This window comes from Capsicum annuum, unplaced genomic scaffold (assembly GCF_002878395.1).
Source record: "Capsicum annuum cultivar UCD-10X-F1 unplaced genomic scaffold, UCD10Xv1.1 ctg995, whole genome shotgun sequence".
In the NCBI taxonomy this organism is placed as follows: domain Eukaryota; kingdom Viridiplantae; phylum Streptophyta; class Magnoliopsida; order Solanales; family Solanaceae; genus Capsicum; species Capsicum annuum.
The window spans coordinates 1888639-1899748 of record NW_025896043.1 but is presented as its reverse complement, the minus strand read 5'-3'; positions in this window follow the sequence as shown (position 1 = coordinate 1899748).

Genomic DNA, 11110 nt, shown 5'->3' with positions numbered 1-11110 from the left:
CTAATTTTTCTGCTTCATATCGGTATTTAAGTACTCCTCCATAACTACATTCACTAGCATCTGCTTCTACTATATATATAAATTTTCTATTTTCATCTGGAAATTGTAGTTTTGTTAATTCTTTACAAAGTAATTTTATTTTTTGAACTTTTTTTTTATCTTTTCATTATAGTTATATTCTACATCCTTTTTTAATTTTTCTGTAGTGGTTTTAAAGTTTCTGCTAATTTTGAAATATATTCTCTTACTTGGTTTACTAATCCTAAAAATGATTGTAATTTCTTTTTTGTATCTAATTCTTCTTTCGAATTTATTATTTTTTGTACTATATGTTGTTGTATTTTTACTCCACTCTTATCTATTTGTATTCCTAAAAATTCTATCTGATTTTTCATAATTTCAGCTTTCTTTTCACTTAGACTTATTCCCGATTTTTCTATTATATCTGTAAATTGTCCTAATAATTTTAAATGCTCTTCTTTAGTTTTTGTATATAATAATATATCATCTATGTATACCATACAATTAGATAATTCTTTAAAATAACTATCCATAAAATGTTGATATCTACCTAGTGCATTTTTATATCCAAATGGTAATACGTTCCATTCATAAAATCTTTGTGGTACCGTAAATGCGGTTAATTCTTTAGATTCTTCTTCTAACTTTAAATGGTAAAATCCTGATTTACAATCAAATTTACTAAAATAATTATATCCCTGTATTTGTCTTATTTTTAATATCTTATTTTGTATTGGATAATTATATGTCATAGTCTTTGCATTTAAATTTCTATAGTCAATAACCATTCTACTTTTTCCTCTTTTCTGTTCACTATGTTTATTTACTATAAATGCTGGACTATTATGTTTACTATTACTTTTTTGTATATATTATTTTTCTAATAATTCATCTATATGCATTTTAAATTTTTTTAAATCGTCAAAATTATATGTTAATGGTTTCTGGGTTATTATGCTATTTTTATCTATTAATTCAATTTTTATAGTAGTTTTATGTTTTTCCCATCCTTTTAATGGATCTTCACTATATAATTGTTCTAATTTTTTCTTAATTATTTCTATCTTATTTATTGAAAATATAGTTATTTCTATTTTATTTATCGAAAATACAACTAGTTCTATTATATCTTCAGTATTTTTTATATTTTCTAACTTTTGTGTAATTTTTTCGCTTCCTTTTATCCAATCAGTTTTCTTTCTTATTTTATTATTAACTCTTTTTGCTCTTACTTTCTGTTTACATGGTGTTGTAAACCACCAATCTGTTCTAGTTATTATATGTGGGTATAATTTATCTAAAACCGGCATTCCTAAAAGTATATCTTTAGATGTTAGTTCATAATTATAAATTTCTTCTATTGTTAATATCTTATCCCATACTTGTATTTTTACATTCCTAGCTTTATAAGTAATTAAACTTCCTTCATTATTAAATCCTTTAACGATTATTGGTGTTTTTAATTTATCCCATTTGCTTTTTGGTAAGCAATTATATCTACATAGATTAGCTTCTGCTCCTGTATCTATCATAAGTGTATAATATCTACTGTAATATCCTTCTACTACTATCTTCATTAATACATATATTTTCATTTTATGTTAAGGCTCTTCTTAAGAATAATTACATATATTACAGTATGTAATATAAAATGTACTATCCACATACGTCACACATAACCTACCTTGGTATCTCAAGATTCTATCACCTCTATTCTTAAATGCCATAACCTTTTGCTGACCAATGTCCTCCTTGATCTACATTAATAGAGAATCTTTGTCCTGGTTTTCCTTAACTTCTGCATATAGGGATGACTTATCTACCTCATGGACGAGCAAACCTCCATCTTCGGAGTATAAGAATCGGACTCCCAGATTAGCAAGACGATGACTATCCTTAACCAAATTCCTATTTCCTTCCTTAACATTTGAAAGACTGCCCATGGACATCCTGTTAAGAGCATCAACAACCATATTAGCCTTTCCTGGGTGATAGTGCAAGCTCATATCATAATCTTTCAAAATCTCCAACCACCACCTCTGCGAAAGGTTTAATTCCTTCTAGGTGAAAACATATTGTAGACTCTTATGATCAGTAAAGATGTCAACATGCACCCTATAAAGATAATGACACCAAATTTTAAGCGCAAACACCACAACCACCAACTCTAATAATGGGTGGGATAGTTCTTCTTATGTACCTTCAACTTCCTTGATGCATAAGCCACCACCTTACTATTCTTCATAATTACACACTTAAGACCTGCTCACGACTCATCACAGTAAACCACGAAACCTTCTGTTCCCCCAGAAAGTGTCAACACAGGTGCAGTACTCAACTTTTCTTTCAATCTCTCAAAACTATTTTCACAAGAGTCAGACCACAAGAATTTTGCCTTCTTCTGAGTCAGTCTGGTAAGCGGATCAGCTATGGATAAGAAACTCTCTACAAAATTCCTGTAATACCCTGCCAAACCCAAGAAGCTTCGAATATCAGTTGGAGTCGTGAGTCTGGGCCATTTTCTTACCGCCTTAACCTTTTAGGGATCTACTTTAATTCCTTTACTAGAATCAATATGCCCTAAAAAAGCTATTGCACTGATCCAAAACTCACACATAGAAAATTTGGCATACAACTCATGGTCCTAAAAATTCTGAAGGATGATTCAGATGTGATTGGCATGATCTTCCTCACTCTTAGAGTAAACCAAAACATCATGAATAAAAACTATAACAAAAAGGTCTAAGAACTGATGGAACACCCTATTCATGAGGTCCACGAATGCTACAGGGGCATTAGATAGCCCAAAAGACATGACTAGGAATTCATAGTGACCGTATTGACTTCAAAAAGATGTCTTGGGAATGTCAGCCTCCCTAAACTTTAATTGGTGATAACCCGAACTAAGGTCTATCTTAGAGAAATATTTATCACCCTGAAGTTGGTAAAAAAGATCATCAATTTTGGGAAGAGGGTACTTACTCTTAACTGTGACTTTGTTCAACTGATGGTAATCTATACACATACAGAGAGAGCTATCTATATTACGCATGAAGAGTATATGAGCACCCATGGGGGAGACACTAGGACGAATAAATACTTGGCCAAAAAGGTCTTTTAATTGATCTTTCAACTCTTTCAATTCCACAGGAGCCATCCTATATGACAAAATAGAAATAGGCTGGGTGTCTGGAAATATGTCAATACTAAAATCTATCTCCCTATCTGGGGGTATTCTAGGGAGATCATCAGGAAAGACTTCTGAGAATTCATTAACTACTGGAATCGAATAGAGGGAAGGACCCCCAGTGCTAGAATCTTTTACCCGAACAAGATGGTATAAACAACCTTTGGATATAAGCCTTTGGGGTCTAAGATAAGATATGAACTTCCCTTTAGGAGCAACAAAATACCCCTCCTATTTAATAAAAAGGATCATTAGGGAAATATAAGGTAACTTTTTTGGTTCTACAATATAACGTGGCATAGCATAAATAGAGCCAATCCATTCCTAAAATAGCGTCAAAATAAACCATGTCAAGTTCTATCAGAGCAACCACATTATTTTGATGGAACACTAATACTACATAATTTCTCTAAACTCATCTAGCAACAATAGAGTCACCAACTGGGGTAGAGACAGAGAAAGGTTTAGAAATATTTTTGGGCTTAAAACCAAAATTGACTGCCAGATAAGGGGTCATATAAGATAGGGTAGACCCAGGATCAAGCAACACATAGACATCATAAGAGAAGATTTACAACATACCAGTAACCATATTTGGAGAATAAATTGAGTCCTGATGAGTAGGCAAAGCATACAACCGATTACAACCACCTCCAGTAGCAGAAACATTACCTTTAGGAGGCAAAGCTGTGGAAGTAGATTGGGACTTAGTGTCACCCAAGTTTTCTTTAGTGGAGGGACAATATCTCTGGACATGGCCCGCCTGGCCAAAATTATAGCACACATTTCTTCCAAAATAGCACTTCCCCAAATGATTCTTGCCACATGAGTTAAATAGGGGCGTGACCTAAAAGACTGAGTCACACTCTCCTAAGATTGAGTACCCTGGATCCTCGATCTACTGTTGAACTGGGACCGCTGATTGGCTAGAGGTCTAGGCACTTGTGCACTATCCGTTGACTATGCATTACCCTAAAACCTCTTCTTGGACCACTTTATATCCTATTTTCCACCCTGCTGCTGACTGGTATCATGATCCGTATATTTCACTCTCTTAACTTGTCTCTCCTCTACCTTTGATTGCATCTTCTCTTCCTCCTCCACCCGTTGTGTATACACTACTAACCTGAAGATGTTCATATCCTTGTTCAACATTGCCCCTTTATATTTTAACACCAAATTATTTGAAATACCGAATGCAAATTTTCTCATACGAGCCCTTATGTTGCACAGCAATTCTGGAGCGTAACAAGATAGCTGGGTGAATTTCAATGTATATTTCTTAACGCTTATATTTCCTTATTTTAGATTGACAAATTACTCAACCTTGACCTCCCTCAATTCCTGTAGAAAGAAGTGATCTAAGAAGGCCTTTAAAAATATCCCCATATAATAGGTACATCATCCTCACCCTCAAATCCTCCCACTCATGATACCACAGGTTAGCAATGTTCTTTAGCTGATAAGTTGCAAATTCCACCCCTAGTAACACTAGCACGCATGATTTTGAATATCTTCTCTATCTTATCTATGAATCTTGGGAGATTTTTCTTTACCTTAGTACCCATAAAGGTGAGTGGGTTTGGCCTCATAAACTGTCCAACTCGAGTAATTTCAGAAGAAATACGTACAGAACTCATATCTCCTGACCAACGAAACTGAAAAATCATATGTTGAGCAATCATGTGGATAGATTGGCGGAACCTAAAATTTGAGGCCTCTTCTTATGGGGACTGAGTACTATCAACACCAGGCCAAGGTACTTGAGGAGGGCTAATTTGGACTAGAGGAACCCCTGGTGTAGTAGTGAACTCTGGGGTACGAGCTCTACAACGGGTCTGTATCCCATGAGTAGGGTAAACATCTTCAATATTTGTCCCAATAGGGACGACGGCCCTGACAGATGTGTTCTTCTTATTGGATTTACGGGAAGGCATGATCTTAAACATAGAATGTCAGGAGTTCAAAAATACTCAAACTCTATAGCACGAACTAGAACATGAAGAAAATATAAATATTCCTAAATGCCTCGTAGCTTTCTCCTTATAAGTATGACACACTACACACCCATAAAAAAGGACTCTACACAACATGGCTTAGTAGACACCCTGGGACCCTGAATTGTGCTCTTATACCAAGCTTGTCATGACTCAAATCGAGGCCCTCGCCATGACAGGTACTCTGAGCCACGAAGGCCCAATGAATCCTATAACATGCTATCATGAACATAATTCATATGAACTAAAGGTGTGGAAGATTAAACTAAAACGTTAATGGTTCCATAAGCAATATAATACATCCAAACATCAATCTATAAATAAAGAATCTAAATCCAGCCTAACCAATCTATGAAGCCTCTATTAAACTGAACGTACTAGTCTGTGTAAACCGGGACAAGGCCCCCGATCGAACCACAAAACTGAAAGGAAATAACATATGGACAAGATGCCTTCTGAAGTAAGGGAGGCTCACCCACACTAGATGTCTGGGAGTAGTCTACTATTGAGCCGGACTACGGATTATGCCTCAGAACCTATATTATGAGGGGGAGTGGTCAATACTTGGAGAGTATTAGTATGTAGAACAATCCAAAAATAACAAATATTTCATGTAAAATAACTGAGAGCATTGTGAAAACCATTTATCATAATATATGTAAAACCTCATGGGCCTATTAAGGAACTTCAAATCATTCTTGCAAAGACATAAACTCAACTCTTTGTCTTAATTCTGAGCTAGATGTTACACCTTACATATCTATTATCCCACGGGCTATATGGGATCCGCCCTTAACTCGATACACAAGCCTCTAATCCAAGTTTGCCGCAAGAATTGGAGTACATAATAAAAATAAAGTATGCCTCCTTGCTGACATACCATGTCATGAAAAAGATTATGCCTCCTTGATGACATACCATTTCATAAAAATCTGCATCAGCAAAATATGATTGAGGAATATATGTTATCTGAACTCGTACCTTCTTCGGGTAACCATCTGACTCTCTTTAAGCCCATTTTTAGCCTCTTAATACCACACTCTTTACTTATACCTTCTTTATTTTTATGTTAAGGGAATTTTCTAATAGGTATCGTCATACCTAGATTTGCAAGCCATAGTATATCATATCCATAGCCCTTCTTATTTATAATCATGTAAATGACCACCAATAGAATTTTAACATCACATGAGAGTACTTATTTCAAAAAGCATATGAAACTTATGTAAAACACTCTCTTTTCAAGACACTAACACATGGTGGCAAATTCTTTCATTTATCACATGCAATTCTTTTATTTAAATGAGCTTTTATAAACAAGAAACACACTCTCATTGGATCATAAAGCAATGTAAATCAATAAATGATAGTAAAACATTTAACTCAACTTTTAGTCACGCATTTGAACAACCCATATCATGTTAAGACTATAAATTTTATCATGGAAGAGATAATTTCATAAATCATGTTCATAGTTCACTTTTAGAAACTCATATCATATTTGCACATTATTATAACTCAATTTTATGTAAAAACCTTAAGATAAATACATACTTTCATCAAACGAGTTCATGATGCATGCTCTTTAGACGATTTTCAAAACCCATCACATATACACAATTTCATATCTTTTAAGCTTGTTAAAACAATAAATTTACGCCCAAGAGAATTTAGGATAGTCCCACATACCTTGAAATCGAAGAGGAAGTTGGTAAATATTGACCCTTGAAGCTTAAAATCCTCAAATCCTAGGCAGTTTCTCCATTTTTGTTATGAAATAATATTTTGGAGATTTACAGAGGTGATATAATGTTTAAGGAATGATTTAAGTCGTGAGATTGGAGTTATAAAAGAAGAAAGACCAAAAAGCCCTTTCTTAATCTTAAGTGACTGCCCGAAAATTACAAAACAGCGTGGCACGAAGCTTATTGCGGAGGCTAGCTTCCATGCCATTGACCTTAACACGGAGACTATCCTCCATTTCATAGATCTTATCATGGAGATTATCCTCCGTGACAAAGGCTTACTGCTTCTGGGGTCCGAAATCATCCTGAACCCCGTCCGAAAATTCCAAAACTCTTCCAGGACAATCCTTTAACATACTTGAGTATAATTTAGGCCAGAAATCGATGTTTCAAATATGGGAAAACAAAAAATAAAATACATGGAGTTGTGAGGGTGTTAAAAGTGACGCCTCCTTTTCCCTTATTTGAATCATATTTAATGTGTTTTATTTGTAATACATTATTAAATTTATAAAAGAATTTCAAAGGTCACATAAAAAATATTCTCTTTCTGGTAGTCATATAAAAAGATCAAACCTTCAAATTGAGTTTAAAAAATAGGGTAGCGCGAATTTTTATTGACTTTTTGTTCTTTGTCCCTCTTTCTTCATAGCGAGGAGGCTAAAAATTTGATAAAAAGAATGTTTGCCAACATCCTTTTTACCAGTAAGGTAGTGACTGAATTTGACGTAAACTGCTTAGATGTTTCACTGAAATTTTCGATAATATTTTACTTTGAGAGCAAGATTAAAAACTTTAGTCCCTCCGTTTAAAAAAGAAGTAATTACTTTTCTTCTTAATTCATTTAAAAAAGAATGATCCTTTTTAAATTTTAACTTTACACGTGACATGTTTAAGACCACAAAATTGAGAAGGACATTTTGGTACATTTGACATATCTTTAATTTAAGACCACAAGATTCAAAAGTCTTATTTTCTTAAACTTCGGGTCGAGTTAAATTAGGTCATTCTTTTTTAAATAGTGGGAGTACTTTTTTTACTCTTAAGTAAAAATGTTTACCTGATTTTTTCTTGATGACTTTTGAGATAATAATTTGTCAAAAGTTTGTTATTGCTACATTTGTAAGTTGCTGGGAATGAATATCCATCTACACTTTTGTAAGTTGAAGCGCAAGATAATTTTATATCGGCTTAAGTTCTAAGATTTTTTGTTATTTCAATTACTTGTAAGCAGTTCGTTATTTCATATTCACCATAAATTTGATATAAAGTCCCTTCTACTTGCTTATTTTTCTTCTATATATTGAACAATATGTAAAAGAAACAAAGTTAACTACAAATGAGTTATCGAAACTTTTGTATAGAATTTCTTTTTAATGTGTTATCCATGTGATTGCGTCTTATATTTACCTTATAAGAGTTTAATTGAAGCTTTGGTTTAGTTTTCAAAATTTTTACAATATACGTTTGAGCAGAAATTTATTATAAACTTGTATGTTTTGAATTATATTCTTGAAGAAGTTACACAATTTCTTTTAGAATCGCGTGAAGTGTGGACACATTTACTTGTTACTAAACGGAAAGAAGACTTAAATATCACAGCCTACGGCTTTTCATCGCAAAAGCTAAACAACTTTTGGTATTTTTTCAGTTAGTTCATTTAATTGAATTGAACCGATTCTTATTAATTACTCTTTTGTTTCATATGGTATAATTAAAATATGAGAGACATTTTAATTATACTCTGAACATGTAAGGTTTTATTTAGTGTACATCTAAACTATTGGTTGCCTTAACCCCTCCCCCCTCCTGGAAACATGTTATTTCAACATGTTGAGTCCCCCTTCGTGGTCCACTTGGCACGAAAATTGAGTACAAACTCAAGAAGACGAATGACGAAGTAAAATATTTGCCACATCATCACATTCCAATGGTAAAAAATGTAAGAAACACCATTTTTCATTATTTCTATAATAGTTTCAGCCCCATATTTTAACACAAAGAAAACAAACAAAAAACACATCTTTTTGATAATAGTTTACTTGATAGACGAAAATTTAACCCAAAGTCAAATATTCATTCAAAGCTTGAAATTTCTCAATTTCAGAGTAGAGAAAAACTCAAAAATTTCACTCTTCTTCTTCACTAAAATCTTACAAAAAATCTTTACTACACCTTCACTACTACCTTTACCTAAATCTTCACCAAAACATTAACCCAAAAACATTCAAAGTGCAGTTAGAGAGAAATCTTCACTAGTGATGGTTTGACTTCTAGAGAGAAATTGAATATTGTTTGATATAGGATAAATATGAGGGAAGTGAATATTATTTATTCATGGGGACAAACACATAAGTCATTATTCAATTGTATACACCCGTGTTAACACTATAGTGGTCTTTGCACCACAAAGGGATACTTGGCATATTAAAATAACAAGTTCTGGGAAGGCAGAGGAAGGGGGGGAGTGGGGGGGGGGGGGGGAAGGGTTTAAGACAACCAATAGTTTAGGTATACACTAAATAAAACCTTAAAAGTTCAAGAGGTAATTAGAACTTCTCTCTTAAAATACCGATATATGAACTGATTTTTTATATCTTCCTATTCATATTTGCTATTAAAGGGATGAAATTGTTGGTATCAGGTGAATGTGTTATTACCTATTTTCTCTCTAAATCTTTTTTGCTGCATACTATCTTTTGTCTCCTTGACAATGAATCAAACTTCCATATTCGAGTCTTGTGAAGTAACTCAATCTCTTCATTCATAATACCAATCCATCAATCTCTTCTTGAGCTAAAAATAGCTTCTTTAGAGCTATTAGGATCAAGAACATCAATGGTCTAACTGAAAAAGAAAATTTCATAAAATTTTCATATCTAAAAAGATTTTCATCAACTACATTCGCAAACCTCTTTGGTAGGTTGACCACTCTCTTCTCTTTGTCTATTACAATGCTATACAGTTGTTGTTGTATAGGTGCATCAACATTATTATCTTGATTACTGTTTTGTACCTTCTCTATTTAAGAACTACTGGGCTGAGCTAATGGAGATTCAATTTCTAGCTCTATGCGGCCACTGACACCATGATCTGTTTTTTCTATTGTCTTTTTTCTTTGACTGTCCAGTGAGGCAGATTCATTGAATGTCACATCGCTACTAATAATTAAATCTGGAGTCTTTTAATCTATGAACATAACCTGTAACCTTTCACTCCAATCGCATATCCTAGAAATATGCACTTCTTGGCCTCGGCTAATGTTTTCCATCCCTCACATGATCATAAATAGGATAACAAACTATCATCAAATTTGAATAAGACTAAACCTTAAAAGAAGTTTTGAACTCAATAGCCGTGGATGAAGATCTATTGATAAAATAACAAGTTATGTTATTTGATTCAGCTCAAAAGTAGTTGTGGATGGATATCTATTGACCAAATAATAAGTTGGATTGATAACTTCAATCCAAAAATCCTTGCTAACACATGGGTGTGAAGGCATACTTTATGACTTGTCACAAAGTATTCTATTCATACATTCTACAATCCCATTTTGTTGTGGTGTTCCAACATAAGTATAGTGTCTCACTATGCCCTTTCTACTGCAGAGATTAATGAACTCTACGTTGCCATATTCCAATCCATTGTCCGTTCAAAGATGCTGAACTTTTCTTTCAATATGCCTCTCAACCATCATATTTTATTTAACAAATATAAAAAATATCGCATATTTTGTCTTAAGAAAATACACTTATATTATTCTTGAGTAATCATCAATCACAGTCATAAAGTACTTGGCACTACTTTTGGAGGGAATTTTGTTTGGACCCCGTAAGTCTGAATGTATACAATGTAACTTGTCTTTGGTCTTGTGTTCTGACTTCTTGCTGAAGTTCAACCATATTTGCTTACCAAACACACAATGCTCATAAAAATTTAAAGATTTTACCAATCAAAGAAATTTTGCTTGTTCAATAAAGACAGTCCTTTGTCACTCATATGACCACGTAGCAAGTGTCACAATTGAGACTGATTTAGATCACTCTTCCCAAAAGCTACAGTTGCGTCCCCTTTAATTATATTAGCTTGTAGATAGTAAAATGTAGAATGAAGCTTTCCTTTTATGAGTACCTGATCATAAAATCAAACACATTGAG